Source organism: Lates calcarifer, linkage group LG17, assembly GCF_001640805.2.
Source record: "Lates calcarifer isolate ASB-BC8 linkage group LG17, TLL_Latcal_v3, whole genome shotgun sequence".
In the NCBI taxonomy this organism is placed as follows: domain Eukaryota; kingdom Metazoa; phylum Chordata; class Actinopteri; family Centropomidae; genus Lates; species Lates calcarifer.
This window is the reverse complement of record NC_066849.1, coordinates 8,413,677-8,441,041: the sequence shown is the minus strand read 5'-3', so window position 1 is coordinate 8,441,041 and position 27,365 is coordinate 8,413,677. Positions and strand designations below refer to the sequence as shown.

The 27,365-nt window shown below is 44.3% G+C and overlaps 1 long non-coding RNA gene across 1 annotated transcript; it reads right to left on the bottom strand.

Moving 5' to 3' along the window:
* Window positions 1-27,344, bottom strand: LOC127138950 (uncharacterized). Its single transcript, XR_001960282.2, has 3 exons — window positions 27,269-27,344; window positions 13,034-14,590; window positions 1-659 (listed from the first exon to the last, which is right to left on the bottom strand). It is a non-coding gene; the product is annotated as an uncharacterized LOC127138950 (long non-coding RNA).
* Between the last annotated feature and the right edge of the window lie 21 nt (window positions 27,345-27,365).

Sequence of the window (27,365 nt, the reverse complement as noted above, 5' to 3'; positions counted from 1 at the left end):
AAAAAAACAACCAAGGCAGTTTTTCATTTCACAAATTGTTGAGTTTTATTGAAAATATATATATATCTTTTCAGGGCAATACTTTTGGCATTTGGCAATCACATTTAATGAAATTAGTTCATTGTAATATGAAAAAGACTGTATAAATACAGATGTGTACATAATGTCTCATAGAAAAGTGGAAAGTAATTCAACAAACTCTTGTCAAACGATTTTCCAGTCAAATACTTGAACGTAAATTACCGAGTGAAAAGAAGGACCCCTTGGGGTCTCATCCAATCTCCGACCTAAAATTGGTCTCAAATATAGTAATACATATCTAATGAAACTAATTTTGGAAAATATTGCTCGGCAGCTCCACTTTACACTTTAGACAGCTCTTAAATTGATTCAGCCTCTAAACATACCTTTTAGAAGCAGCTCCGACTTACCTGTCCACATCCACAAAGACGGCAGGCAAGACCACTGATAATCACACTCTAATGATGTGTGTCTAACTGACTGCTCCTGCAGGTGTAAGGGACGGCGTTTTCCATATGTGGCTGGGGCTAAACATGTTCAGGGAAAATTGGCTACAGACGTGGTGTGCTTTGTGAGCGTCAGGTCCCATGGTGGAAGCTTGTTGGCAGCTTTTCATATCATGTCATCTCTCACTGCATCTGTGGAGACATGTTCAAACAGAAAAGACTGATTAGTGAAAAGAAGAGCCCGCAAACTGTACAAGTAGACCCAGAAATTTTCTGCTAAATTTCAGTGTTCTAAATCTAAATTAAAGGTTTATAAAGCAGGGTTTTATTTTAAAATATCAAAGCTTGACTAGACAGGTATAGCTGCAGAGGAGGGCTAATACACGGATGACGAGGAATCTGTGCTTAAATCACATGCACATGCACTCTCAGCGTCCAGCTAACGGGGATGCTGCTGTCTGCGTCATCATCACCACCAGACACACCCAACGGTTAATGTTACAGGGTGGGGGTGGGGGGCTGCGCATTTGTGCATGTTACGTGTGTGTGCATGTGTGTTTGTTTGTGCGTCTATCAGCTGTCTGCATCAATGGTGTGCGCGACCCCTGTGCTGGCAGACAGTCACGGGTCGAAGGTCAAGGCAGAGCCTGTCTGGGCTTCCTGGCTGACCCCAACGCCTGCAGCTCAAACACACGTACTGGAGGGAGGATGGGCTGCCCCCTGCCAGACTAATATCACCTTTGGGATTAGGATCCAGACAGAAATTCATTGACCCCAAACACACATGCGTGCACACACACACACACAGTGTTTCAGACAGTGGATCTGCTTGGTCATAAAACAGGACTCCATTGCACTGCATGACGCAGAGAGGAGCAGCAGAGATGCTGAGTCTGAGAAGGCCATCTAATTATCTTTCAGCACTGAGTTAAAGAGGAGAGCAGATGAGGCTGGGGAGGTTCAAGCGTCACCATGGTGAGCAGAGAAAGGAGCTAACCCAGTGCTAGCTAGCCACTGCTGTTGTTGCAAAGATAGAGGACAACTGGGACATAGAAATAAGAATCAGTAAGGCAGCTATGAAAGTGGAAATATTGAAAAAAATCTGAAGGATGTGAATATGTACATGCCATTTTACACCAAGTGAAGCAAGCTGCTGAAAAAATGGCATTGTTTGTTGTTAAAGCTACGTTCTCTCTGTCACATGTCAAGCAGTTTGCATTTAACCCAAGCACCGATGTAGCTGCAGGAAGTGAGAGCCCAGAGCACCAGTCTGGATAAAACAACATCAGCATGCCAGACGCTTGTAAAAAAAAATCACAAATCAAAGAGAAGCGGGACTGCAGGATCTCCACACAGAGTGAAACCGAAAAAAGGTCAAATTCAGAGGAGCTGACGGGCTTCACTGCCAGGCCATCGGGAAAACTCCCCAAATAAGCCCAGAGTGTTAAGCCTGCTAATCCCCTGTATTATTGCAACATCTGTGAGGTCTAGAGAGGCTCTGCCAGTGATTAGCAAGACAGATGTAAACAATATCCTAGCTGGAGAGGAGAGGAAAGGAGAGGAGAGGAGAGGAGAGGAGAGGAGAGGAGAGGAGAGGAGAGGAGAGGAAAGGGTGCTTGGTTGATCTGGGTAACACACTGCTAGAAGGATAAGAAAAGTAGAGATAGAGAGAATGTGGAGAATATAAAGCAGGTAAGGTGGGACTGAGTGTGTCAAGGGATTTGGGGGTGGAGGGAGAGAGGAAGTGAAGGTTTGACGGAAAAGAAGCAGGAGGGGAAGCGATAGCGATTCTGGAAGAAATTACAAACACAAGAAAAAGAGATGAGATGGAAGAAAGCTGAGGATTGATAGAATACAGTAAATGGGGGAGGTGGAGGGAGACAGAAGGTGACAGCATGAGGGGAGAAGGAGCAGCAGATTGGGAGACGGCAGACCCGGGGCCAGGCGTGCCCCGACCGGCTGACGAGACACCAGGGAGACGTGCTAATTTATGCAGAGTTAGGCTGAGGGGCTGAAGAGTGGTGGGTGTCTGGGACCCCCTCAATAGCCCTGAGAACCGAGGGGAGCAGCTATGGGTGCTAGCAGTGTGAGAGCAAGAGGGGCAATGGGGGAAAGAGGGGGATGGGGGAGTCGCTTTTTTTTTTTTTTTTTTTTTTTTGGAGACAACAACGGGGGTGCAGGCTGCTCTCCCTGCTCAATTCAGGCGAGGCTGTCCGTCTGACGTCCCATTAAGGTTTGGGACAGGGCATGGGGAACGAGGCGATAAAGGGGAGAGGGAGAGGAGGCAGGAGGAGGATAGGAGGAGGAGGAGAAGTGAGGGAGAGGCCATACTTAACCCCCTCTCTGCTAAAGATGCTCTTTCCCCCCACTCCAGTCTTCTTCTCCAGTCTGCCTACCTATTAGATCCACGGGGCCGTCCGTCTGCCTCTCTGCATACTAATCTCCCATTACTACAGCCTTGAACGTGAGCAAAAAAAAAAACAGAGGCTGACTAAATCAGAGACAAGTAACCCAGCTGATGGGTTGGCTATATGGGAGGGCAGAAGGGTTCTTCAGCAGCCAAGCAGTCCAGACTAGTGTGTTGTAGTGTTAGCCCAGCACTGGCCTTTAGTGAAGGTGACCATACGATGGGGGCTTTATAACAGCAGCTACATCTTTTGGCACACATTATTTCATTTTAATTAAATGAATTAAACTGTTGTAAATAAAAACATCAGGGGTTGCCTTTGAGTGGTAACCTTGTCCCATAAAACTACTAATCCACCCTAAGAGACTTTTGTAAATTGTTCATTGTTCAATTGACACATTTAGTGTCGCACAATGAAGGTTCCCTGAATGATTAAAGGGATTAAAAAAAAGAAAGGATTTTTGTGGCAAAATATGTATATATAAGTACATATATATTTTTATTTTTTTATTTTTTTGTAAAATTGCAATATAGTGTGCACTGTAATGTAGGGCTCAAAAATTAGATAACAGAAGTCAAAAAGGTTGGGAACCACTGATTGAAACTATTGTATCAATGACATTTTTCCCTGCAAAGAATAAAAATCTAAACAGAAACACTGTATATTATTTTTGGCATGACTATAAAAAATATGATTCTTGAGATATCAGCCATCTACAGCTTTAATGTCAAAATATCGGTATTATAGTCAACGTTCTTGTATTAGTTGTGTGTCCAGTGTGAGGAGACATACTGTACGCTTTGTGTATGTGAGTCCTGGCTGTTGGCCAAGTGAATCTGTATGTGTGTTGTGTGAGGGCCCAGCGAGAAGCAGAATGGACAGCCAGGCAGGGTGATGGTTGAGTCTGGTGATGCAGGCGGACAGTTTAATGACAGTGCTCACCCCTGAACATACAAGCCAGTGAGCGCCTGGTAAGCTTGCAGGATGTACACACACCGTATGACACGTGCACATATGTGTGATATATGGTGTGGCGTTTTCTGAAAAAGACACTGGGGCTGACGAAAATGAAAGAGAAAGAAATCTGTGTGTGTGTGTGTGACCCTGGAAAAAATAACTGGAGGTGCTGGAAATGACAAACAGGCGTCACTTTATTCTGTTAAAAAGAAGTTTTGAACTTGTTGTTCAGCACATTTACACCCTTCATCCCACATTTTTAAACAAGTTTAGATAGAAAACAACAAACACTGCGTAAAAATGTTGTTAGCAACAATAAATTAAACCTAATTATAGTTGTATCACAATGGCTGCTAGTGATGCACAGGAACAGTGCAAAGTAGAGAGCTATTCACAGGCTCAACAGAAGCCAGACTCTTTGTGCTTTTTTTTTTTTTAGTTTTGCCTGGCCATGGCCTTGCATCTTATTCAGCAGGACTTGCTCAGGTCTGGACTTGAATTTGGAGCCCAAACAAAGACATAGAGCCACCTCATTAAAAAAACATGTCATTGGATCAGGCCTGGGCTGAATTGTGTGATTTTCCCTCCTACCATAAGTGACCGTGACTGAGCGTTGGGCTGAATGAGAGGCTGGATAGAGGCCTACCAATGGAGTGCCACGCTACATCCCTATGGGAACCACCCCCTCACAGAGGGGGGCACATTTAAACCTTTGTTGGTCTGTTAACACAGCTTTTTAAAACGCCTCTTTATGGACTCAGCTAAGCAAACTGCAACCCCTGATTTTGCTGCGCCAGAAGGTTAAAGTAAAAAAAAAAAAAAAAAAAAAGAAAGAGACAGTGAGGGGCTACAGAATAAAAGGGGAAAACAGGAAAAAAGTTTGAAGAGGCTGGTTTTGTTCATGGGATATAAGAAAACTTTAATGACAATAAACGGCAAACTAAAGTTCAAGTGAAAATTATTTTTATTTCAGTTTTATGTGATATGAAATGAACACAGATGAAAAATGTTTGCAGTCAAACTGAAAATCTGATCTTAATATTTCAAATCCAACCTCAACGCCTCACCCAAATAAAGACAATATAATCTTACGTAGAGGCTTCTGCACATCTGCTCTCGCTGCATCTTATCACCTGAGAGCTGAACTTTGCAGTAGTTGGATGCAGCGGAACCAGGTCATTGACAAACTGCACCATCTCACTGTGTCCTCTGATACAGTCAGCACACACGTTTACCCAGAGGACTACAGACATTCCGCTGCTGAAACAATAGGTTTGTGTGGGCATATGTGTGTGTGTGTGACAAACGCAGTCCTGTCTGGGAAACCTGGGCTGGAGACTTAGTCAGTCTCACAGGGCGCTAAGGATGACAGTGAAATGAATAACAATGAACTTGCTGAGAGTCAAGTTCAGAACATTAGAAATGAACCAGAGCTGAGGAGTACAGCTGTGTGTGCGTGTGTGTGTGCATGTGTACACACAATGGCATCAACGCACTCAGGAAATATCTCAATATGAGCAGAGCACAGGGCTCCAGAGAAGAGCACCCACTAAGATGAAAATACACACACACACACACACACACACACACAACACCACCTCTTCTCGTTCTCTCACTCCCCTCCCCTCCCCATCTCGCCGTGCACATGCAGCAAGGACCCCATCCTCGCTATCCTACTGCTGTCTGCTGCACGCCTGATGAAAAAGCAAAACGACATAGGGGGGTACACATGCCTAACGGCAAGAAAACGCACGTAGGTAAATCACAGCCCCAATATAAACATAGGGTTTAATAGGGGTTTCTCAGGCACGTTGGCAGGGGTCCACCTTCGCTGTGTGCTCCACCAGCCGTGTTGCACGTTTTATTTTTTTTTTTCAGCCTGCTAGCCTGCAACAGGAGAAAATGTGACTGAACAGCCTCCACCGCCACCCAGCAGAGATGATGGTCTACTGAGCTGAGAATGCATCTGAATACATTTACATAAAGACTGTGCTACTTTGACGGAGGCACTGCTGAGAATAGACCGCACTCGTCATTGTCCCCAAAATTCAGAGTAATGACTTAGATTGGGAGGGAGGGTATAAAACGGGAAACGGTCACTTTGTTCTGAGAAGAAACAGGTGAGCTGTGTGTTTTTGTAAAGTCTGCAGGGAGCGCAACATTTTCTCTGTCCCCTTATGTTAATCATATCAGCAGTGTATGTGAAACAGAAACACATGCAGGGGAATAATACAGTGGATAGAAACTTAACGCAGCACCATGAGAGTAAAATAAACACAAATTACACATATAATGTTTATAACTCATGAGACTCAGACATAGGTCGGTAGGAGATTAGATAAAGAATAAGCTTGTGACAGTTTAGATGAAAATGAGAATCACTTTGCCTTAACTGAGATGCTAAAATAAACACAATTGTGGGCAGATATGCAAACACTCAGGAGACAAACAAAAACTCTCTGCCAGGTAAATCTGATCTCTAAATATAATAAATATCTTCATCAGACTGTAATCTTACTTTTATCGTGAAATAATAACATCTCAGTGAAATAGTGTTTTGTTAAAAATGATGTTGTAACTGGGGTAGATCGTATCGTAAACACAATTTTCTTTGAAAATGTTGCAAGGAAAATAGGGAAAAGTTGTGTTAAAGAATGTTCCTGGGTGGATTTTTTTTTCCTCCTGGAAAAAAAATCCCTGCAAGGATATTTGGTAGCAGAGTGACTTCAAAATACTGCAGATATGAGACCTTATTTCTTAACACACAGCACAGATATTTCAGCTGCAGATTGTATTAGAAGATAAACTGACCAGATTTGACTGTAACAAATTTAGAGGATGGGATTCCACCAACCTTTTAATCAAATAGATGGGATGTACAGGTGAGCATGACCCAAAGTAGAGAGCAAGCGTTTGGAGAAAGCACTTTAATTTTGAAAATAAAAACAGGTAGGCAACAGTAGGAGCATGGTGAAGCCCTGTGATAAACCTCTTGCAGATATAGTCAGCTAGCCAAACCATCCTGTCAGATCAGTGCCTGAGGAGAGGCAGAGGGGGAAAGAGAGGCAGCGAGAAGGGGAAGAGAGCAAAACACGGGTGAAAAGGGTCAGCAGGGAGGAAGGCTAAACCCCAGAAGCAAGCAAAAGATTGTGTGTGCAGTGCATTTATATTTCAGCATGTGTGTGTGCGTGTGTGCGTGTGTGCATATGTGTGTCAACCCCAGCTGGGCAGACATTTACTTGACATGCTGATAGGGATTTAAGCAGTGGGTGGGTAGTGTGTCTGACCAAGGTGAGTGAATGCGCAGAGAAGGGGAGCTGGTGGGGATCGGAGGATGATCGGAGGTGGAGAGGCGGGTGTGTATGCGTTGGGGGGGGGACAGACCAGAGGGGCTCACAAAACTGCCGTTACTAAGCTTGATTTCAGCGCGAGTTGAGACGATTAGGAGATGGGAGCAGAAATGAGGAGGCAAACAGGGGGTAAGGGAGGTGGGTTTTTGTAGGAGAGCCCTCCAGGCTATGGAAGAGAAGGGAGACTAGCCTATTGAGGTGATGAGGGAAAGCGGGTCTTTCTTTCAGACAGTCTAATGAAGCATAAGTCCCCGATGAAGAATGGAAGCAGGCTACCGCAGGGTGGGTTTGCTTGTGCCTCTGCTCCTCTCCCTTTCTCCCCTTTCTCCTCCTCTTCCTCTGTCCTCTCTTTTCCTCATCTCCCTCTTTTTCCTCTCCTCTCCTCTCCTCGTGTGCTGCAGTCCCACCTCTTAAAGGGCTTACACTGTTTATTTCAAAGCGGCGTAACATGCTGCAAGCTCATGCACTCGCCTCTCAGATGATTTGATGAAATGGCAATGATACAGTGACCAACTGCATTTCACCAATAAAGAGGATTGCTATTGATGGGCAGCTTCATCAAGAAAATGTGACACATGGCAAAGCAACACATGAAATTAGCAAATGGCTCAGACTAACAGCACACTGCATCAGAAAATTCTAAAATGCATTGATTTAAAATGGTTTCCACATGGATCCTGCCAAAGCATTTGAAACAGGTATATGTAATGAATAACATACATTTCTCATTGTGGCGTGCACATACGATGAACCCAGAGCCGACATGTTAAATTACAGGAGGCAGCAGACTGAGACAGACAGGGGGTGGGGGGGTGGTTGTCAAAGTGTCTGACTAGGTTTGACTGCGTTTGGCTGGGGGTTGTTTGACCAGGGGGTTGACTGGGCTGCAGGACTGATTTCTGGCTCGATTTGGCTCAGGGCCGGCTGGAGACTCGCCAGAGGCTGACTGAAGGGGGTTGGGTTCCCCTGCTTCTCAGCTCAAGTTGTCCCTGGAGCGAAGCAATAAGAAGCAGCTTATAAAATAAGCAAACACAGAGGCAGCTTACAGACAAGTCAGCCAGCCAGCCAGCCAGGCAGCCGGGGATGAACGTCAGACGAACGGCACACACACACAGACACACACAATCACACCAGCTCTCTTCCCTGCACTGATACCCCCTCCCACCCCCCACACACCCCTGACCTTGACCCCTGAGGTCCTTCCTAACCTGTTTCTGAATGGAAGTCAGTGCAGCTGGGCCGTCTAACCATGAACTAACCGCAACCCCCTCAACCGCACATACCCCTCATCGTCTAATCATTTAGCCTGTTCCCACGCTTGATGACTGAAACTGTCTCCTCATTTGAATGGTGCAATTCAATATTTAAGTGGTCGCCACAGTCCTGCTGGTTTGTTTCTAGGGGCAACAACAATTTCAAGGATTTTCAGTGATTTATATTGATTACCTTCTAAACATTAATGGAAATGTTTTATTTTTAATTCAGGAAGCTTTTCTTTGCAGACGGCATTATTCCTCTCTGCTTTATGTCTCAAATTGCATCTGCAGTCTATGGCTCCCTCATATAAACCATTCGGCCTGAGCACATACATACACTATACAGTATAATGTATGTGTAAATGTGTGTGTGTGTGTGTACTTGTATACGTCATTCAGGGGGTTCAAACCCCTCCACCTTCACATTTTCATTACGGCCAAATCTCAGGCCTGTGCTACACCAGCGTGGCCTTTCGCCGGCAAGCAGGCAGTTTAATCACACATACAGCACTACTCCATTTTCATTTCCTTTTCATACAGCCTCCATTCCACTCCGGCTTCATAATTCTCCCCTCAGAGCTGTCTAGCCCGTCTGAGTGTTTGCAGCCTGTTGAAATGACATAATCAGTGACTTGGATAAATGCCTGACTGTTTTTCCCTGAGTCTATAATCAGACTTGGGGCTCAGTGTTGCAGCTCTGAGGAAACAGCAGCAGCAACACTTGACTCAGGAATTACTTCCTAAGGAGGGTAGTTTCACATAAGAAATTTGCTTGAGTATCAGTGAAATGAATTTATTTTGGTCTGCCGAGTGTATCTTGACAAATAAAACAGTTCCCATTGCGTACAGAAGCAGCGGAAGGTCTTGTATTTCGATGAATGCCAAACAATCTTTTTAACAGGTTGATCCCTTAATTATCCTAATTACTGGATAACTGAAAAACTCAAAGAATTTCAAATTACTTAACTGGTAGGAAATAATGTCTGACATTGTTGTAAAAATTTGGAATGTTTAAAATTAAAGTTCCATACATATGAGTAGAAATTGTACTAAAAGTCAGGTGCCTACAAGCATATCTGATCATTTGAGCTCAGAAATCTCTTCAAAATAAAATAGTATTGCTTGCGCATACAAATAACTGTAACACTGCATTTTAAAAGTGTGTTCATATGAGAGAAAAAAGTGGATAAAAAACTACCAATTTATCTTTTGTGATATGTTTAACACACTTCTATTGTAAATTTCTATTTTCATTTGAATGATGAGGTGGTTTGAGAAAGAACAGATTGCTTATTTGTTTGGTCACAAGAAAAAGAAAAGAAAGAAAGAACGAAAGACACGTGAACGGGCCAGGATGAATTGAGTGATGGCTGTAAATGCTTTCAGCAACTATTACTTCAGTGGGTGGAACACATTCAATCAATACCTAAGCAAATAAAAAGCAGTGGGCAGTCTGAATGAGAAAAGCTGCAGCGGACTGGACGAAAATCACACCCACACGCACAAATGAACAGTCCACATTCAAGTCGCTCCACGAAAATGATAAGAAAACACACCGCAATATACCAGCTTTATCAAATTTAACAAAACTGTCTGACTCGCAGCGTTAGGGCTATATCCAAATTTTCATGTCCATTTTTTTCTAGTATAGTGAAGTTGTTGATAGGGCTTACATGTCACCCTGACCAAATGATGTTTTTTAAATCTTGCAACAATCTTAATATTTGTCTCCTAATTGACATAGAGTTGTGGATGTACTGTAAATGTCCACCATTTATGTAATTAAGGAAACCATGCAGCAGCACAGTAACACACATGGCTATAACCATCATTAGCATAAAAGCTTTCTGCAGGATGTGGTATTGGAGAGTGTCCTTTTCCTGTGAGTAAGTGTAAATGGACACATTCAAACGCTTGTGATATGGATTAGCATGTGTGTGTGTGCACACACTATGTGTGCATGAGCACATATGTAACAGTTATGGCAGCTGACAAGCATACGTGATCGGGTTTTATGTTCATCTGGTGCTTCATAAAACATATGGTCGCCCTTATTGTTTTGAATATGCAAATCGGGAATAAAACGGCCCCACGCTTGTTTAGACCACCCCCCGCCCCCATGCTCCCAACAAACTACTCTCTTTTTATAAAGACTTAAGACCACAGGGCTTGTCCTTCATCCCATTCCCTCCACCAAGAGAACCCCACCCTCCTATAGTTCACACACACATCCATATTCAAGATTATATTTATCATATTATTATATTATATTTTATGTTTAAACATTTTAGAGGAACAACCAGTTTCCACTCTGATTTCCACAAGACTTATCAACCCGGGAAGAAAATCAGCTAAATAAAAATACACAAATAAACACATAAATCAATTCAATTTAGCAGGATCACTTGTGTATACAGAATATACATGTTTACACTACCAAATTTGAGCTTGTCTTGCCATTTTCTCCCACATAAGATACAGTAGCCTGCAGCCCCTCCAGGCTAACTACAGCTAGCGTGGGCTCTTACACTAACGTGCTCAGCTCCACCTCAGCCTCATCTGTGTCATTGAGGGCTGATTAGACAGAGAGGCTTGATTAAAACTGCCTGAGACTGATAGAGAAGACGATAACAGGGGCAAACCAGCTTTCCGTGGATGGGTAAATGACAGCATTGGTCACCACATGACTTTAAAAGATAATTTAACACCCCAATCTCTCCAAAGATTTTTCGAGGGAAAAATATTGCCTGCATCATATTGTTGAGGTTGGGTAACATCTTTGTTCTGATTTCATACATTGAAAGGACATTTTACTGTCCACTCTTTTTTTTTGTACTTAAACATACAAATTTACGAACTAACATCTGCCCACCAACATACTTAAATACGTACGCACAAAAAAAACAGGAGAAAAATAACTTCTCCAGGAAAAAAAATCTGATTTCCATTTAAAATCTGGAAAGTAATGTGATGACAGCTGTAAGTCGCAGTGCTGGCTCTACACAAGAAAAGGTTAATGTGCATTTTGGTTCTCTATGATGGGTTCTTCCTGCGGGAGAGAGACTGTGTCTGCGTGTCATTCTTCAGTCCTTGTTGTGAAGTTCAAAGCTACACCAGTACAGACCGACAGCAGATACCATACAGCAAGTCTTCAGAGTGGATGATAGCCTATTTCCAGGACACAGGCAATTCACCAAAATGCTCTCTCCAATAATTAGCACTGACAGGTGAAAGCGGCCACGAATGCCACGGGACTTCACAATGAAACGGACACTTGGACACACAACTATAAAGCACAGACACACATACAAACATAAACACACACGTGTCAATACACAACAGCAGCAACAGAGGCTCAATCAGCACAACTAACACCACATTAAGACCATAAAGCACCAATACATCTCCTGTTCCACGTACACAGCCCGTATCCTGCTGCTTCTGCACTGATACCCCTGATCCCCCTGCGCTTTGACAAGGCGTAATAAAGCCTGTATGAAGCGCTGCATTGTGTGGGGAGAACACAATGTTGCATGCTGAGTGCTGTGAGAAGGGCGTACACCGGTGGGTCCCACGGCGCAGCAGCGCACCAGGGCCTATAGCAGGGAGTGCTGAGCATGCTAATGAGGTCATTATGTTATGCCTCTCCCTTACTCCTGCTCTCTTTTACAGTGTGGGCTTTGCCTGTCAGAGGAGGCAGGGTACCCTGGTAATGCAGCCAACCACAGATGTCACATATGGCACAATGAGAAGACACATGAGCGTCTCTGAGTCGCTGAGAGAAAGATGAGGTGACGCTCCATTTTTCAGTTAGCATCAAAAGCAAGAAAATGGCATCAGTGATTTGCATACAGAATAAGGTGAGCTTAAGGAGAAGTAAAGAGGAAGGCAACAACAGGCAACATTCATTTGCTAATTGTTCCTGCTGTGTATTCAATCAGCAACCGTGCAGGGTTGTGTTTCCTTTTTTTCTTTTTACGCTAGCGCTATTATTTACAACAAGGGGGAGGGGTTAAGTATCAAGCACATGCAAATGCAATTACAAGATATTTGCATAGCCGTTAACAATTAGAGGGCAGATGGCAAACAGCGGGCATTAAAAAGCGACCGAGCGCCATCTTGGCTGAGGGAGACAGCTGGCAGACAGGAATCGGCCATTTTGTAAGCATGGGTCGCTGCCAGGCTGAGGCGTAGAGAGGCGCCAGTCTCTCTCTGTGTGCCAGGAGATTGGCAGGCGAGGGGTAATCGTGCTTTAATACCCTCCCTGGTACAGGCAACAACAACGAACTCCTCCAACAGTCAGTGACAGTATGATCACAGCCCAGGGCTCCTGTTGAGAGCTGACTGAGGAGATCAACTACAACACAATGTGTCTGTGTTCACTGTAAAAAAAAAAAATATATATATATATATATATATATATATATACACACGCACCTCTGAGCAGAGATGATATTTTATCCTAACAGTGTTACTTAGAAGGGAAATATTTCTTATATGTGTTGTTTTCCTTGCGTGGTTCAGTATTGCCCAGAATCATGTAATTGGTTTTATTTATCTCAAAATTAACAATTAAATTATGATATTGTACTCACCAAGAGGTAGCAGTCCCGTTGTAATCTCTGTCAGTTTTCATGTTTGGCAAACTGTCCATCTGTGCTGTAATGTCCTTCCAAGTCCACAAATAATCTTCTGACATGAACTCTCAGAAGTAAAGTTTCAGCAGGATGTCTCTACCACTGCATTAAAACAACACCTTCTGAAGGCTTTCACCTCTACACTGATGTTGAGCCAGGTATTTTCATTACTGAGGATTTAGCCAATTTTCTTAAGTCACCAGCAATTTTGTTAAAACATCTGAAGAGCAAGTTTCTTTGTGTGGAGAAGGACTTTTGTAAATGTGAAGGAGAAAAAATGAAAAACTAAGCACTATCAGACAGGAGGAGGGCACTGAACAGGTGCAACTACTGTCCTTTTCATCTCTCATTCAATTAGCAGCCGTTCACTTGTGCTGCCATGGGATCCCTGCTGCACAGCAGTAAGTGGACTTCAGGTGCTATTTCCACACACATATAGAGAGAGAGAGAGGTATGAAAGCCCAGGCCCGCCTTCCTCTCTTCCACCTTATAGATCAATACTGCACTGCCATATCCTCTGATGGGAGCTGCTGTAGTGAGGGTAAGAAAATCTAAGGCGAAAAGACAGGTTGTGTCTGATACAGTACATGAAAGAAAAAGTTCAAATTGTCCTTTCTTTCCAGCTCATGAGATCTTAGGAATGTTGTGTGCTACGTGCTTGGAAGTGGGACTGAGCAGAAACGTCATGCACGCTGTCTCAGATGGATCCTTATTCAAACAGTTAAGGTGGAATGAGTAATAAGAGGGAGGGAGCTGGAAGAAAAGAGACCTTCAACGCGTTTTATTCTTCTTCCGTTCCTCTCCCTCCCTTGCTGTCTCCATGTCTCTCTGACAAAGTTTTATCAAGTGGTGTTGGACGCAGCAAAAACCCCTCTGGCTGAACCACACACAAAGACTCTCTCTCTCTGTCTCTTTCCTCTCCCTTTTTCTCTCCGTTTCACAGACACACACACATGTGCACATACTGACACACACACTGCGTGTGGGGCGGTTGCAAGGTTAGGGCCCTGGCCCTGGCTGGTGCTGGGACTGTTGGAGAAAGATAGAAAGAGAAATGGAGAGAGGAGCTGGGAGCAGTGGTGGTGGTTGGTCCCTGGGCTCCGAGGCCTGCAGGCGGTGCTGGGCAACCTCTGCTAGCCTCTCTCCTCTGTATTGATTTCTGCTGCTCCGTGCTGCTCCGCTCTGCCGTGGAGGCTCCTAGCCGGCGGGGATGAGAGCTCTGCTCACCCGCCTCACCTGCCTCTCTCCTGGCTTGGCTGGCCTAGCCTGCCCACTCTGCCGCAGCTTTGGCTGGCCCCTGCTGGCTCCCCGGGACCCATGTATGCAGCACCGGGGCCACAGGAGGAAGGCAGCCAGAGAGCCCATGGCGATCCACAGCTGTGTTCACCTGCTCTGGGTTCACCCGCTTCGAACCACCTCCTCGAACTGCTTCTATCCTTCTCTCCTTCCATCCTTCCACCCACTCTGCTTCTCTTTTTCCTCCTCCACTGCCTCCTCCTCCTCCTCTTCTTCCTGCTGTACACAAACAACCAGAGACAGAGATGGAGAAAAAACAAGTTAATCTTAACTTTCAGCATTTTACCCACTCTGAATGTCAATCCTGGTCTTTGATCAGTGAGAAGTCGGGGGTGAGGATTCTGGCATTCTCTCTCAGCCGGTAATATGAACCTGCTAACCTTAGAGAGCAAAAACTGCAGGGATTGGAGGCCTGAGAGTTAAGTGTGTCAGGCAGAGAGATACTGCCTGCCAAGGGTACTCTCAGCTATTAGATTCTGATGTGCTGCAGATAGCAAAATATAGCGAGAGTGGGCCCATTATAAAAATCACCACTGCGTCAATAGAATACATTAAAAATATTTATAGGAAAAGTTTCTTTTGCCCTCCCTAAGCAGCACAAGCCTACAGAGTTTTATATTTATTTGCCCTTAATGGTTATAAATAAACAAAGCAACATTTAAAACTGACAGGATATTTCAAACTAGCCCTCCGTCACCCTTCTCTGTGCCACAGTCAGTGTGAAGGAATGGAAATGTTTTGGCCAGACCAGTGGTGCTCTATAGAAACTCTGTCAAAGAAAACATCTCAGCTTTTGTATCATCTAGAATTATTCAAATGGGTTCAGCAGCCCTCTTCTTATGATAATAGCAGTTGGGGGGGCATTTCTTTGAGGATTCATGGTCCCATTGTGTTGCCCAACAGAGAAAGGGCCACGGCCAAATTCAACCCCCACCACTTCACATTGCACGGGGCTGTACCAACCACACCATCTCCAAAATGTCCCTCTACGCAGCCACCACTGAGCTCTGACAGCCTTTCTGTCCACCTCTTTCCACCCCTCTGCAGGCCTGAAAAAGAGACTAAAACCCACGGGCTGACTGCCAGGGGAATAGAGAAGTAAAGTGCAGAGGTTTAGAGTCGGTGGGCCAGCAAGGCTTTGGAAGTTAGGGCTGTCTGTTAAAGAAAGAGCGAAGGGGGTGAGAGTGGCGTGGGGGGTTACACTGTTGGGACAAGAGAAGCAAGTTTGGGAGAGGGGGGCAAGTTGAGTTAGGGGGACATGGATGGGGACTGGGGGTGCGGTGCATGTCTCAGACACAATAATACTATTCATTGGGCTCAGACATGGGTGTTAACTCCCCTCTGACAGAGCACAATGGGACTCGGTGGCATTCAGGCAGCCTTGGTGATATTGTTAGTTCAGGGCTGCATTCTCCCTGCCGCAGGATAGAGCGCCTGCATTGTACCCGTCCGGCAGGATGGATGGAGGGAGGTTTGAGAGGTGAAAGGCAAAGAAAGAGAGAACAGTACGTTTGTCTATCTGTCACTGCTGAAGGAGAGAAGGCAGAGGGAACAGTGGGCGGAGAAGGTGGGGAGGGGCAGCAGAGGTGGTGGCGTTGGGGGTGTTTTTGCCCCATGGCATTGGACTTGTTTGTTTCAGAGGAAAAATAAAAAAGAAACTGAGACTAAAAGAGACGGTGCAATAAATATTACTCAAGCAGCCGAGTGTGGGGCTAAAGAGGCATTAAAGAGGGTGGGGGCACAGATGGAGCGAGGAAGGCACGGTGGCATTTTATGGGAAAAAACGCGGCGGGTTTTGTATGGTGCTTCAGAGTGTAGATGCATTTTGTTCATACGCTTTAAAAAAGGGAGATCGGGGAAGAGTGGAGAAAGGGGAATGAAAGAAAATGAGAACTGTGGAGGCTGCTGCTGTTTGTGACTTGGATGATGTGACATCGAGCTACCACGAGACCTACTTTCCCAGAGAGGAGAGGAGAAGAGAAGAGAAGAGAAGAGAAGAGAAGAGAAGAGAAGAGAAGAGAGAGGAGAAGAACAGCATATAATACTAACAGAGAAGAAACTGAAAGTCACAGCAGCACAGCAGGATTTGGGAAATGCAGGCTGTGACCTAGACATAGACACAAATTAGGTTTCCATCTAAATGTTGAGAATATTTAACAAAATTTCCAGAATATTAGAGAGATGGTGTAATTAAAAGAGTGCAAGTCAAGCCTACAGTTTCTGTTTGAAGAACATTACATACAGTCTCCTTATCGTCTCCTTATTATACATGTGATGTTTTTATCTGCTGCCATTTGTCATGTCTTTGGTGGAGTGGAAGCTTCAGTGAAAGTTTAAGTCACACTTAAAAGATATTGCCTTTAAAGAAACACGCACTGCTGAACATTACACTGCTGCTATAGACTAATTGTGATAATACATACACTGGTAGACTTAAATATACCTCAGAAAAAGAGGTTGATTGTGTATTCGTAGCTCAAAATATGAAATCATGTAACTGATTCATTGATTAATCGCTTAAGGCAACTAAGTTTTTTTTTTTAAAATCCAAACATGCTTTTGTTTAAGCTGTTCAATTGTGAAAATTTGTTGCTTCTCCACATTTTAACTTTACAGTAAATTGAAAAATTTTCCAAGAAACTGTGATGGGCATTTTTGATCTTATGTAGACAAAATGAGAAAATTGAGAAAATAATTAGAAGACCAATCGATTATGAAAATCATCATTACTTGTAAGGCAGCAGACTTGGCTTTGTTCTACAAATTCATCTTACTCATTTTTATGAACTTGATTAAAATAACTTTAGTACGTCACATACACAAGGCAACTCTGCATTGTCATATACCCATATAGATATCACAGTACATTCCTTTGGAAGCTGCAGTCACTGAACATCTACCTTCAATTGAGCTCTTCATTTCATGACGGCATCACAAAGGATAGCAAATCTATAGTAGCAGTAAGGTAGAACTGAAAAGGACAAAGATATAAGAGAATGCCGTATGCACTGCTTCATATAAATGTATCTAATCAGTTACTCACTACACATGACGCACAACCCACATTTGCACACGCACAGAGTATCACTGCTCCTTCTGCACGGAACAACCTGCTTTCATGAACAGTACTTTGTTTGTTTCCCCTCTGGTAAACTCTGACCAACCGTTCCCATAGCAACCTTACCTACTCATTCCCTGAGTGAATGTGTGTGTCTGCATGAAAGAGAAAAAGGAGAGGTATGTGTGGTTGTGTAGAGGTTTAGAGTAGGACTTCATGATATTATTACAAGAGATGTGCCTCCGTCTGTGCCTTTATGAGTGTGTGTGTGTGTGTGTGTAGGTGATGGGGTGGTGGAAACATGAATCAAGAGATCCTGTTAACGTACAGTACACCTCAATGAATACTCAGCTCCAGCAAGAACAACTTGATGTACGAACTTTGATTCTGCGATGTCTAAAAGCAAAAAGCTAAGCTCTCAGCCAAAGCATCCAGCACAGGGGCATCTAATATAAACTTGGGTTAAAAAACACTAAACAGCTGACATACACACACACATGCAGCCCTATTCCTAGCCATCTGCATTCACTCTCAGGAGTCTGGAGTCAAAACTGGCTTCCTAAGATAAGGAAAGGGCCAGCGGTGTGATGCTGGGTTGTCAGGCAGGCAGGGGCAGGCCAGGGCACGACTCTCGTCAGGGGGCTAATGCCCCTCAGGGGTGGCTGCGGTAGTGAAGGTACTGCCCTTTGTCCCTGGTTGGGGGATTACACTGGTCAACCAGCACAGACAATGTACCCCCCTCCTGAGATGGGAGGACCAACCTGCTCTCTACCAATGATAGGGGCAGTCAACTGATCACTAACTTAATTAAGTACAGAGGAAAGTAAGAAGGAGGAGGAAGGGTGATGCAGAAAACAGAGAGAGAGAGGCTGAGGAGAGGTAAAGGATGAGGTGATAAAAGGGGGGATAAAGAATAAAAAGAGAGAGGAGAAGAAAGCACCACAAGGAGCAGAGGGATACGCTAAAATAAGAAGAGGCATGGAGTTAAAAAGAGAGCAATGGGAAGCAGAGGAGGGGTGAGGAGAAGGCTTCTCTAGCACAGGATTAGGAGAGAAAAGATGAAAGGATCAGGTCTCACAGAGGACAGGAAAAAGGCCAGGAGAGATGGCTAGAGGAAGGAGGCCGGTGACTTAAACTCCAAGCAAGGAAATCAAGTAGAAGAGGGAGAAAGAAAAGAAAAGAGAGCTCAGGTGTCCCTGACCTCAAGGCACTAGTGGAGGAGTCACTCACCACCTTTTCTATAACAGGTGCACAATTGGAAAACTCCACTCTGTTCCCTATTTATGCCACAGCACACTCACCTATTCAAATCCAATGACAAATGCCACCGATAATTCTATTACTGAGGACTTTAATAGAGGATATTTAGGGGACAGTTAGCGGGTAGCATAGCTCAGGCCCACTGCAGACAGATATGGCTCTGCAACGCTTAACAACAGGGATTTGGCAGCACTGTTGATTGAACATGCCAAATCCCATTTGTTGGAGGGCTGTGCGCGTTTGTATCGACACTCTGTAACCTTGTGGCTCCGTAAAAGGAGACCTCAGTGTGTGAGTGTGTGTTTTCCTGGCGGGCAGACAGGCAGGTGGGTGGCACAGTTGAGCTGGATAGGTGTGTCGGTCTAAGCTCCCTTCCACCCTCCATCTATGCTCCTCTCCATGTGTTCATCCTTCCATCTATACATCGCCGTCTGCATCAATTCTCTCTTTTCAGAAAAAAGGGTGACAAGAAGGAGACAGAGAGGCTTTCTCAACATTCGTTTTCTTGCTTTCCCTCCCTCGCTCCCGTCCTCCCCCCTTTTCTCCCTTCCTTCCATCCCCTATGGTAGAGCTGCCAGACAGGAGTGCTCAGCAGCTCTCCGAACGTTATTGATCCTGAGAGCAAGCCGGCCAGGGAGTTGGTGTCTCTCCCTCTCTCTCTCTCTCTATCTCTCCTTCCTCCATCACACCCTCATCCCCCAACACAGCCCGCAACTTTTTCCTCCCATCCTCCCTCTCTCGCTCCCTTTCCGCCTCTACTTCATTTATCAAGGTTAAAGAACTCTTATAAAAAAGGGAAGAGGGGGTCGCCTGGATGTTATCTGACTTCATGAAAGAAATCCCCTCAGGCCACTCCACTAGAGGAGGATGCTCTATCCCAGACCCAACTCTGCACATACACACACACACTAACACACACAAACTCACAACAGTGGCACCAAGCAGCAGCCCACTCATAGCCAGTCAGAAATAGAAAGTAGCATGTCCAGTTTGGTACACAGCAACAGGACAATCAAGAATAGAAATGAGGAGGATGGTTGGATGGATGAACAAGGCAAGAGGAAATTAGAAAATTAGTCACTGTGTGTTACCCAACAAGGTCAAACATTAGCACCACAGTTCCACTTTCTTAGAAGGCATGATTTATATAAAAGAGTTTCTGAGTTGTATCTAATGTTTTTAGTTACTAATGCTTTATTGATCAATTATAAGCCATTAATAAGAAAACCTTTACATTGCCAGGTGCGCTGCTGCCCTTTTCCATAGGGTTAATGGTTGAAAAAGAGCTACAGTAGCTGAACAGGCGAAGCAAGTTGTGCTAGAGGAGGATAACCACCAGCCAGTGACTTTTCACAGCCTGAACACAGAACACATAAGTTGTTTTTGGGGGGCTGAAACAATTAACTAGTTTACTCAATTGACAGAAAATATATTAGCAACAATCCTGATAATTTATTAATCATTAAATTTTTAGGTATAAATGTCAAAAAGCTGCTTAAATGTTAATGTTGGTTTTCTGGGCCATTCGTTAAACCCCGCCCCCTTAGCTACTGTTGCTATGTTAACTTTTCTATTCATGCACATAGGCGGTCTACAGTGACAAATTTACCACTCAAAGGTCTTTTTTTTTTTTTTTTTAACAAAGGCTACGTGATTTCACAGAGATAGACAGAAACATGCCTCTCATTTCTAGCCAGTGACCGTCGGTTGTACCTCCTGAAATAATTACAGTCACTGTCACAAGCAGATTTTCACAACTGTAGCTAGCCAGCTAATTTTAGCCAAAGTTAGCGCGGTCTCTGGCTTATTTTTAAATGTTTCCAGTTGACTCATTTTGAAACGAAAACCTTGTAACTCACTATTTAATTCACTACTTACAATTCTGCTCCACACAGACGCTTTAAATGCCGAATATTGCTCTTATTACAGCCTCATACTCACTGCCTCAACGTGGAGAAATCACCGGCCCGCTGTACCTAGTTACGGTTGCTAAGCTACGATTGGACAGTCGCTGTTTGGTGGAGGGGCTTTGTGAATATGTGGTTTTCACACCAAATGAACAATCAATTAATCAAGAAAGAAATTAAGTGCCAATTAACTGATAATGAAAACAATTGTCAGCTGCATACCTTGTTTTCAGTATTATTTAACATCCACAAAGTCATTAGTTGCAACCAATAAAGCCTTTACAAAAGATACCTTATTAGAAAGGGGTACCAAGAAATACACAACAACACAACAAAACTATATAAAGAAGTACACCTGTTAGTTTGCACAAAGCCGTCAGACCTGTAAATTTTATGCTCGATAATCCATCAGCAGAGAGAACACAGATTCTGAATTTTCAGCCTTTAAGAGACTGTAGCGGCTATTGTCCCTGTTTGTAAAAGGACTGGAAATGGCTCTACATGTGGAGTACATCCTGTCTTCCATTGTTACTGCTTTCACTCTCCCCTATAAAGGCCTGCCTGTACTCCAGGCTACAACAGCCAGGCAAATACACACAGCAGCACATTACAGAGCCATACCTGCCCCTCCCTTTGTGCTCGGTAATTGCCACAATGCATCTTCTCGTCCAGCTAATTAAGTGAGTCTTTCCCATTGTCTCCCAATACTATCACCTCTTCACACAGCCAGCAAGAGAGAGAGAGAAAGACACAGAGGGAGAACGTATTAAAGCAAGAGGCGGAAAGGAGCAAAGAGGTGGAAGAAATACAAAGGCAGGAGTCCAAATAGAGAGAGGATGAATGACAAAGGCATGTGTATGTGTCCTAGTAAATGTTTACCAGTTGAAAAAGGTGCCTGTTGTCTGTGTTTGCTGGTGGGCTGTAAACAGCACATTACTGCTGTCAGATGAAAACCTCATTCTCCATAAAGTCATTCTAGGAATCAGAAAAAACTGGCTCATTGATTAGACTGTCAGTGGTGAAATTTTAAAACTATAACAGGACATGTTACATGCTTATATAAGCCTTAACTAACTAACTAAAACTGAAATGTTAAATGTAACTTCTGTGTCTGATAACTGTGATGGAGAAATAATGAGAGAGTGACTGAACTATAACATTACACCAGAGCATCTTGAAAAGGTACCCCTCCACTCAAAAATGTATTTTGCTTATTTTTACTTCAGTTGACTGTTTGACCTTCACTGTGCAGAATGATGTATGTGCAGAGTTTGACATTAGAAGGCTGCTTTCACGCTCACCTGCTAAAGGGTGAAAGTTTCTCTGTGCTCACTTTAAAAGGTGTACATGCGAGCACAATCTGTAACATCACAACTAGTTTGAAGGCCAGTTATAGTCCGATATTTAACCTACAGAAGTGCAAACAGTAGGTGAAGTAGGAGATATCTTGAAGCCCAATTACAATTACTTTTTTTGCTGAGGTAATTTGACTGATGGGGACAAATTTTTGGTCAAAATACTGTATCAGACATAAATTATTATTCAAGGCAGAGGTTAATATGTATCAAAACATGCCTCAAGAGGATCTTTAAGCTCCTCCATACCACCTATGTTGTAAGCAAACATTACTGAATATTTCCTTTATGTTCATTTAGTCTTTCAAAAATTATTACAGTGCAGTTTGACAATATCACAAAATAAATCTTAAAACAGATCACCGGACAGGAGGTAATCCTCAAACAGATCCAGGAGTAAGTCAGGTTGTTTGATCTTAATTTGCCCTAAACTCCCACATTAAAGAAAACAATGGATATATATATATATAATTTAACTCAGCTGTAACTCAATTTATCAAACAACTTCACAAAGACCTGAATTTTACCGAATTCATTCAAGGAGACAAAATTCTGCTCTTATGCATAATATCCTGGATGTTTCACAACATGCATTACTCTGGCTGTTGCAGGCTAAATCAGGTTCAAATGTCCTGGCTTCACTACATCTACGCACAACCATGGACTTGACGGAATCCTTAATAAATAGAGGGAAGTGAAACAAATAGAGGGAAGTGAAAACAGGTGCTTTTGTTTTCCTCTCCTCTTTAAATCCTCACCGTTCAGGCCCTTTGTGAGGCTAACTAAGGAGTTTGGACTGAATTATTGGAGGACACAGACCCACAGACTCATCTAAATTCCACTTCTCTTCAGAGTTGCTAGGAGAGCCCCCCCCCCCCACAAAAGAACACACACACACACACACACACTCTTTCCATGCTCAAGTCCACTCGCTGACCTCTCTGGCCAGACACTCTCTTCCCAATACACCAAACCCCCAACTCTCCCCCCCTAAAAAAAAAAAAAAAATCCCTCCCACTCCCCCATCCCCTCCTTGAACCTCTATCACCACCACCACCTTCCCCCTTCCCATCCTTTTCCTTCCCACACTCAAGTTCCTGTCAAGGCCTTGATAGACAGACAGACAAGTAGGGTGACATCATGGTGCAGAGAAGGAGAGAGACAGAGGAAGGGGGCTGCCTGCCTGTCTGCCCCCCAGTACCCACACAATACAGAAGGGCATCTGGCATGGTGGTGGGGGTGGGGGGTCTGTCAGGACAAAGCGTTTACATCCCCCTCCCTGGAATATGATTATAGTTTGTAAATGGTGGCTGAGACGTAAATGTGCGAGGAAAAGAAAGGGGCTGAGACGTGGTAGTGGGTGGGTGCCACTATTGCTGGTGTATACAGTGAGGACACCAACAAATATATTAGTGCGAGCATATGAAGAGGACTTTCAGATATTCATCAAAGTGTGACATGATAACCATGAAGTGAGAAAAATGCAGGATCAAGTGGAAGAAATTGGTTCCCTTTAAATGTTTCTTTAAATTTTTAACTTTTGTGGTGGATTTATTTCCTGAGTGACAAACTGAAATTCAAACTGTGGGGATGGCAGGTGTAGTGGTGAAATTTGCGTGTGTGTGTGTGTGTGTTTAGGCACATCACTTGCAGCTTGTTAATTTGCAGGATCTAAGACGAAACAATGGTGCCAAGAGGATAGAAATCAGTGTCATAATACTCCCTCTCTCCCTCTCTGTCTCTCTCTCTGTCTCTCTCTCTCTCTGCAGCGGCCCCCACCTCTGCCTCTGTCTGAGAGGCCGTCTACTCGCTGTGTTCATACAAGTGTGTGTCTGTCTGTGTGCATACATAAAATAAATGAGCTGTGCATATGCATTGTGCGAGTCCACAGGCCCAGTGTATATATTAGAAATGTGACTTGACCCTGGCAGACTGAAGCAGAGTTTCTGCGACGCACCGGGCGTGGGAAAAAGGGTAGACCTCTTTTCACAGCTGCTCTGGCCGTTGCATTGAACCAATGGGGGCCCCCACCACCACAACCACCACCACCACCCCCAACCTGCCTCCGCCACCACTAATACCCCCCTCCCTCTCTCCCCCGTTTCTCATTCACTCCGCAGCCCGCTGCCTTTCAGTGCCCCCCACTCCCACCTCCCTGTACCTCCCTCCTTGCACTCTGTTCGTCACCCCACTGCACCCCACCATCACTGCCACCACAAACATTTAATACAGCCACCTTGCCATTCAGCCAGTGTGCACTGAGATGCCAGAGGCCTCTGTGCTTTAAGGAAGTAAAGGAAAACAACACAGCTAATACCAATGCAAAAATAATTAGCTAACAAAATTTTTTTGGCACGCAAAAAGCACACTAAAACTTATGCTCAAGGCTCATGAGTTTATTCTACTCTTTTTTATTCTTCACACTCAATTCTGTTTTCTCACTTTCACATTCTCTTTCCTTCTCAGAGCCCTTCTGCAGATAGACTTTAATTTATGTTAACATACACTCACTGCCTACACCCCCCCACCCACACACACACACACTCCCCCTCACAACCTCCCTCCATCCAGTGTATTCATTTGAAGAGATTTATTTCCTACCAAGCCACATAATGCAAAGGGTATAATTTAAATCAACTTTTAAGAACAGCCAAGCAGCGCAGTGTATGCATACAAATCTAGAAAGCCTGATAAAAAAAAAAATTCCCACACGGCTGTTAGAGGGCTGTTAAAAGCAGATTGCCAACTTTAAGAAGCCATGGGTGGGTGGTGGGTGTTTGGTGTTGCCATTAAAGATAACCTATTACTGATAAACCTCACAATCAGTCTGTTTAAACACATAATGCAGGCTTCATTTGTTTCAGATACTCTCACTAATCTGTCAGTACAACCATGCAAAGGCTGGCTCGGAGTGGAATCACAAGACACACACACACCCACGTGCAATTTTGCAGAAACTTTAAAAGGTCACATAATGTGCAGAATAACTCCAACAGATTCTCGGGAGCAGCCCTGTCGTGCTGTCTAGCTATCCTGCTGATACACCAGGCGTGTTGAGGAAATGTTGAGAAGCAGCGAGGGGGCAGCGGCTAGGGGAAGGAGGGAGGGAGAGAGGAGGGAGGTTGTAGCCGAGAACCTGAAAGGACTCCATCTCCCTTGGCCAACATGCCATGACGGTGTGGAGCAGCAGTCTGAATTGGTTTCTCTGGGGTGGCGGAGCTGGAGAGGTGATGGCAAGATGAGCCCGAATGGGGATGGAAAGGGGTGGGGGTGGGTGGTGGTGGGGGAACCGGGGAGGGAGGAGATACGGTGCACTGAGGTATGTGTGTTTGTGTGTTTGAGAGAGAGAAGTATGAGAGAATAAGAAAGAGAGATGGCAGACCGGATCTGAGGTACTGTAAATGAGCGGATTACTGCCTCCCTCTCTGCAAGTCTCTCCATATACATGAGAGAGCTCGGCTGTGGAAGCAGCACTGCTGTGTGTGAAATCACACATCCTTCAGCTTCCTATAAGAACAATTCTAACAAGTGCACATACTGTATATGGGTCCTGTAAGGGTAAAACGAGGCGTGAATGCAGACCCGTGCATGGTAGTTCTTAATTGCTGTTATGAATACAAAGAGGATGTGAAGGGTGTCACTTCTGGATTGATGTGTCTCTGCGTCAAATTTAGCCTGTAGCTATGCCTCCACTTCTAAAGCCCAAGTCCAACCAAAGCTTGTTTGCATCGATTTATCTAGTTTGTGGATATGATATTGACTAAGTAGACCGGCAGCCCTCATCGAGTTGAAGCAAAGCGAAAGAGGTTTAAGAGGTGGTCGAACGCAATGGAGGAGGATAGCCACAGGCTGTGAAATCTCCTCTGATCTTCCCTTGTCTGATTCTCAAATGCAACCTCTTCTCTGGGGGGGGCATGCTGATATAGAACTAGGCCAATGTCACAGAACGTCTATCTAACCCTGGAGGGAAATAAAAAAAATCACTTCTTCTGTTTCTGTTCCTCCCCAATGACGGACCTCAATCTCTGCGGATGGGGCTTCATCTCCCTCTACTCCCCTTCCCGACGCTGCCTCCATCACTCCGTCTACTTTGTTCTCCGCAGGAGGTTGAACATGCACGAGCTGAGCAGCGTTCTCGGCCTTGATGGCCTGCTATAGCAGCTGTTAGGATAGCGAAAGGTAATCTTTAGTCGTGTCACTCAACACAGAGAGGGAAGCTGGGAGGAAAGTGAGTGAGCCAGCTACTTCTGGTTTCAGCCCTCCATCATATTCAACATTATACACTGTTATGAAAACATGCAAGGTTTTCCAAATAGTTAGCAACGTAGCTATGATGGCTGAGGGCAAAAGTCTGTGGATACTGATACGTGGTAACATATATGCTGTGAAAAATCTTCTGAAAACAGCCAAGGATCTGCTGCATTACAATAATAAAACATCACTTTGCCTTCACGAGAATCAAGAAAGAAATTGAGTGTTAATAATAGAAATGCTCCTTTACTATTTGAGAAGAAAGACTGATGCCAAATATTGTGTGTGTGGTGTGAAACAAGTGTAGCATTTTCCCCAGTCTGTATTACATTACATATGTTCCTGGAGAACTGCAGAAAAATTCACAGAGGTATTGAGGTGCATCTTGAGACCTTTTCCCCAAACTAAAAAAAAGACAGAAAGTGGCTGAAACAAACTCAGAAAAAGAGAAGTTTCTGTGTGTGAGAGTGTGGATGGGGGTAAAAGGTCTGGACAGCGAGCAGAGGACAGAAAAGTAAGAAGTTGGAGGAGGTGGGAGTGGGGGGGCACAGAGGGCCAAAAAGAGGGAATTAGAGGAGTGAGGGACTTAGCCACCCTGGCAGTCTTTCCACATGAGCACACCTTGCGCACACACCAGGCCAAAACCCACCCCACCAACCCCCCCATGTATCCTTACAGGGATCAAAAGCATGGACAAAGGAATTAAAGTGTACATTACACAAGTGGCCACCCTGTGTCTTATCTGCCAAAACCGCAGAATCTAACAGATTGGATCAGACGTTGTAAAGCAGGGGGTGAGAGGGTGAGGATGGCATATTTAAAGACTGAGAGGCACGTTGACCTCACTGCTCTTTTGTGATGAGATGAATTAAGAAATCAGGGTTTTTTAAAGGCGCACTCACAAACTGTGTTATTTTTCAGCCCTCAAAACAAACAGGTTCATCTGTGCCAGTGTAATTATTTAAAAGCAGTGTATAAATAGTTCAAGTTCAAGTGTGTTTACAGATCATTAGCATAGTGATGTGAGTGTGTGAGCAAACTGAAAAGGATTATTGTAAAGTCTCACCTGAAACTTTGGGTGTGACGAAGCCTCTTTCCTGACCCAGTGGGGTGACTTTGGATCCTTAGAGCAGGAGGTGGTGGTGTGTGTGTGTGTGGTGTGT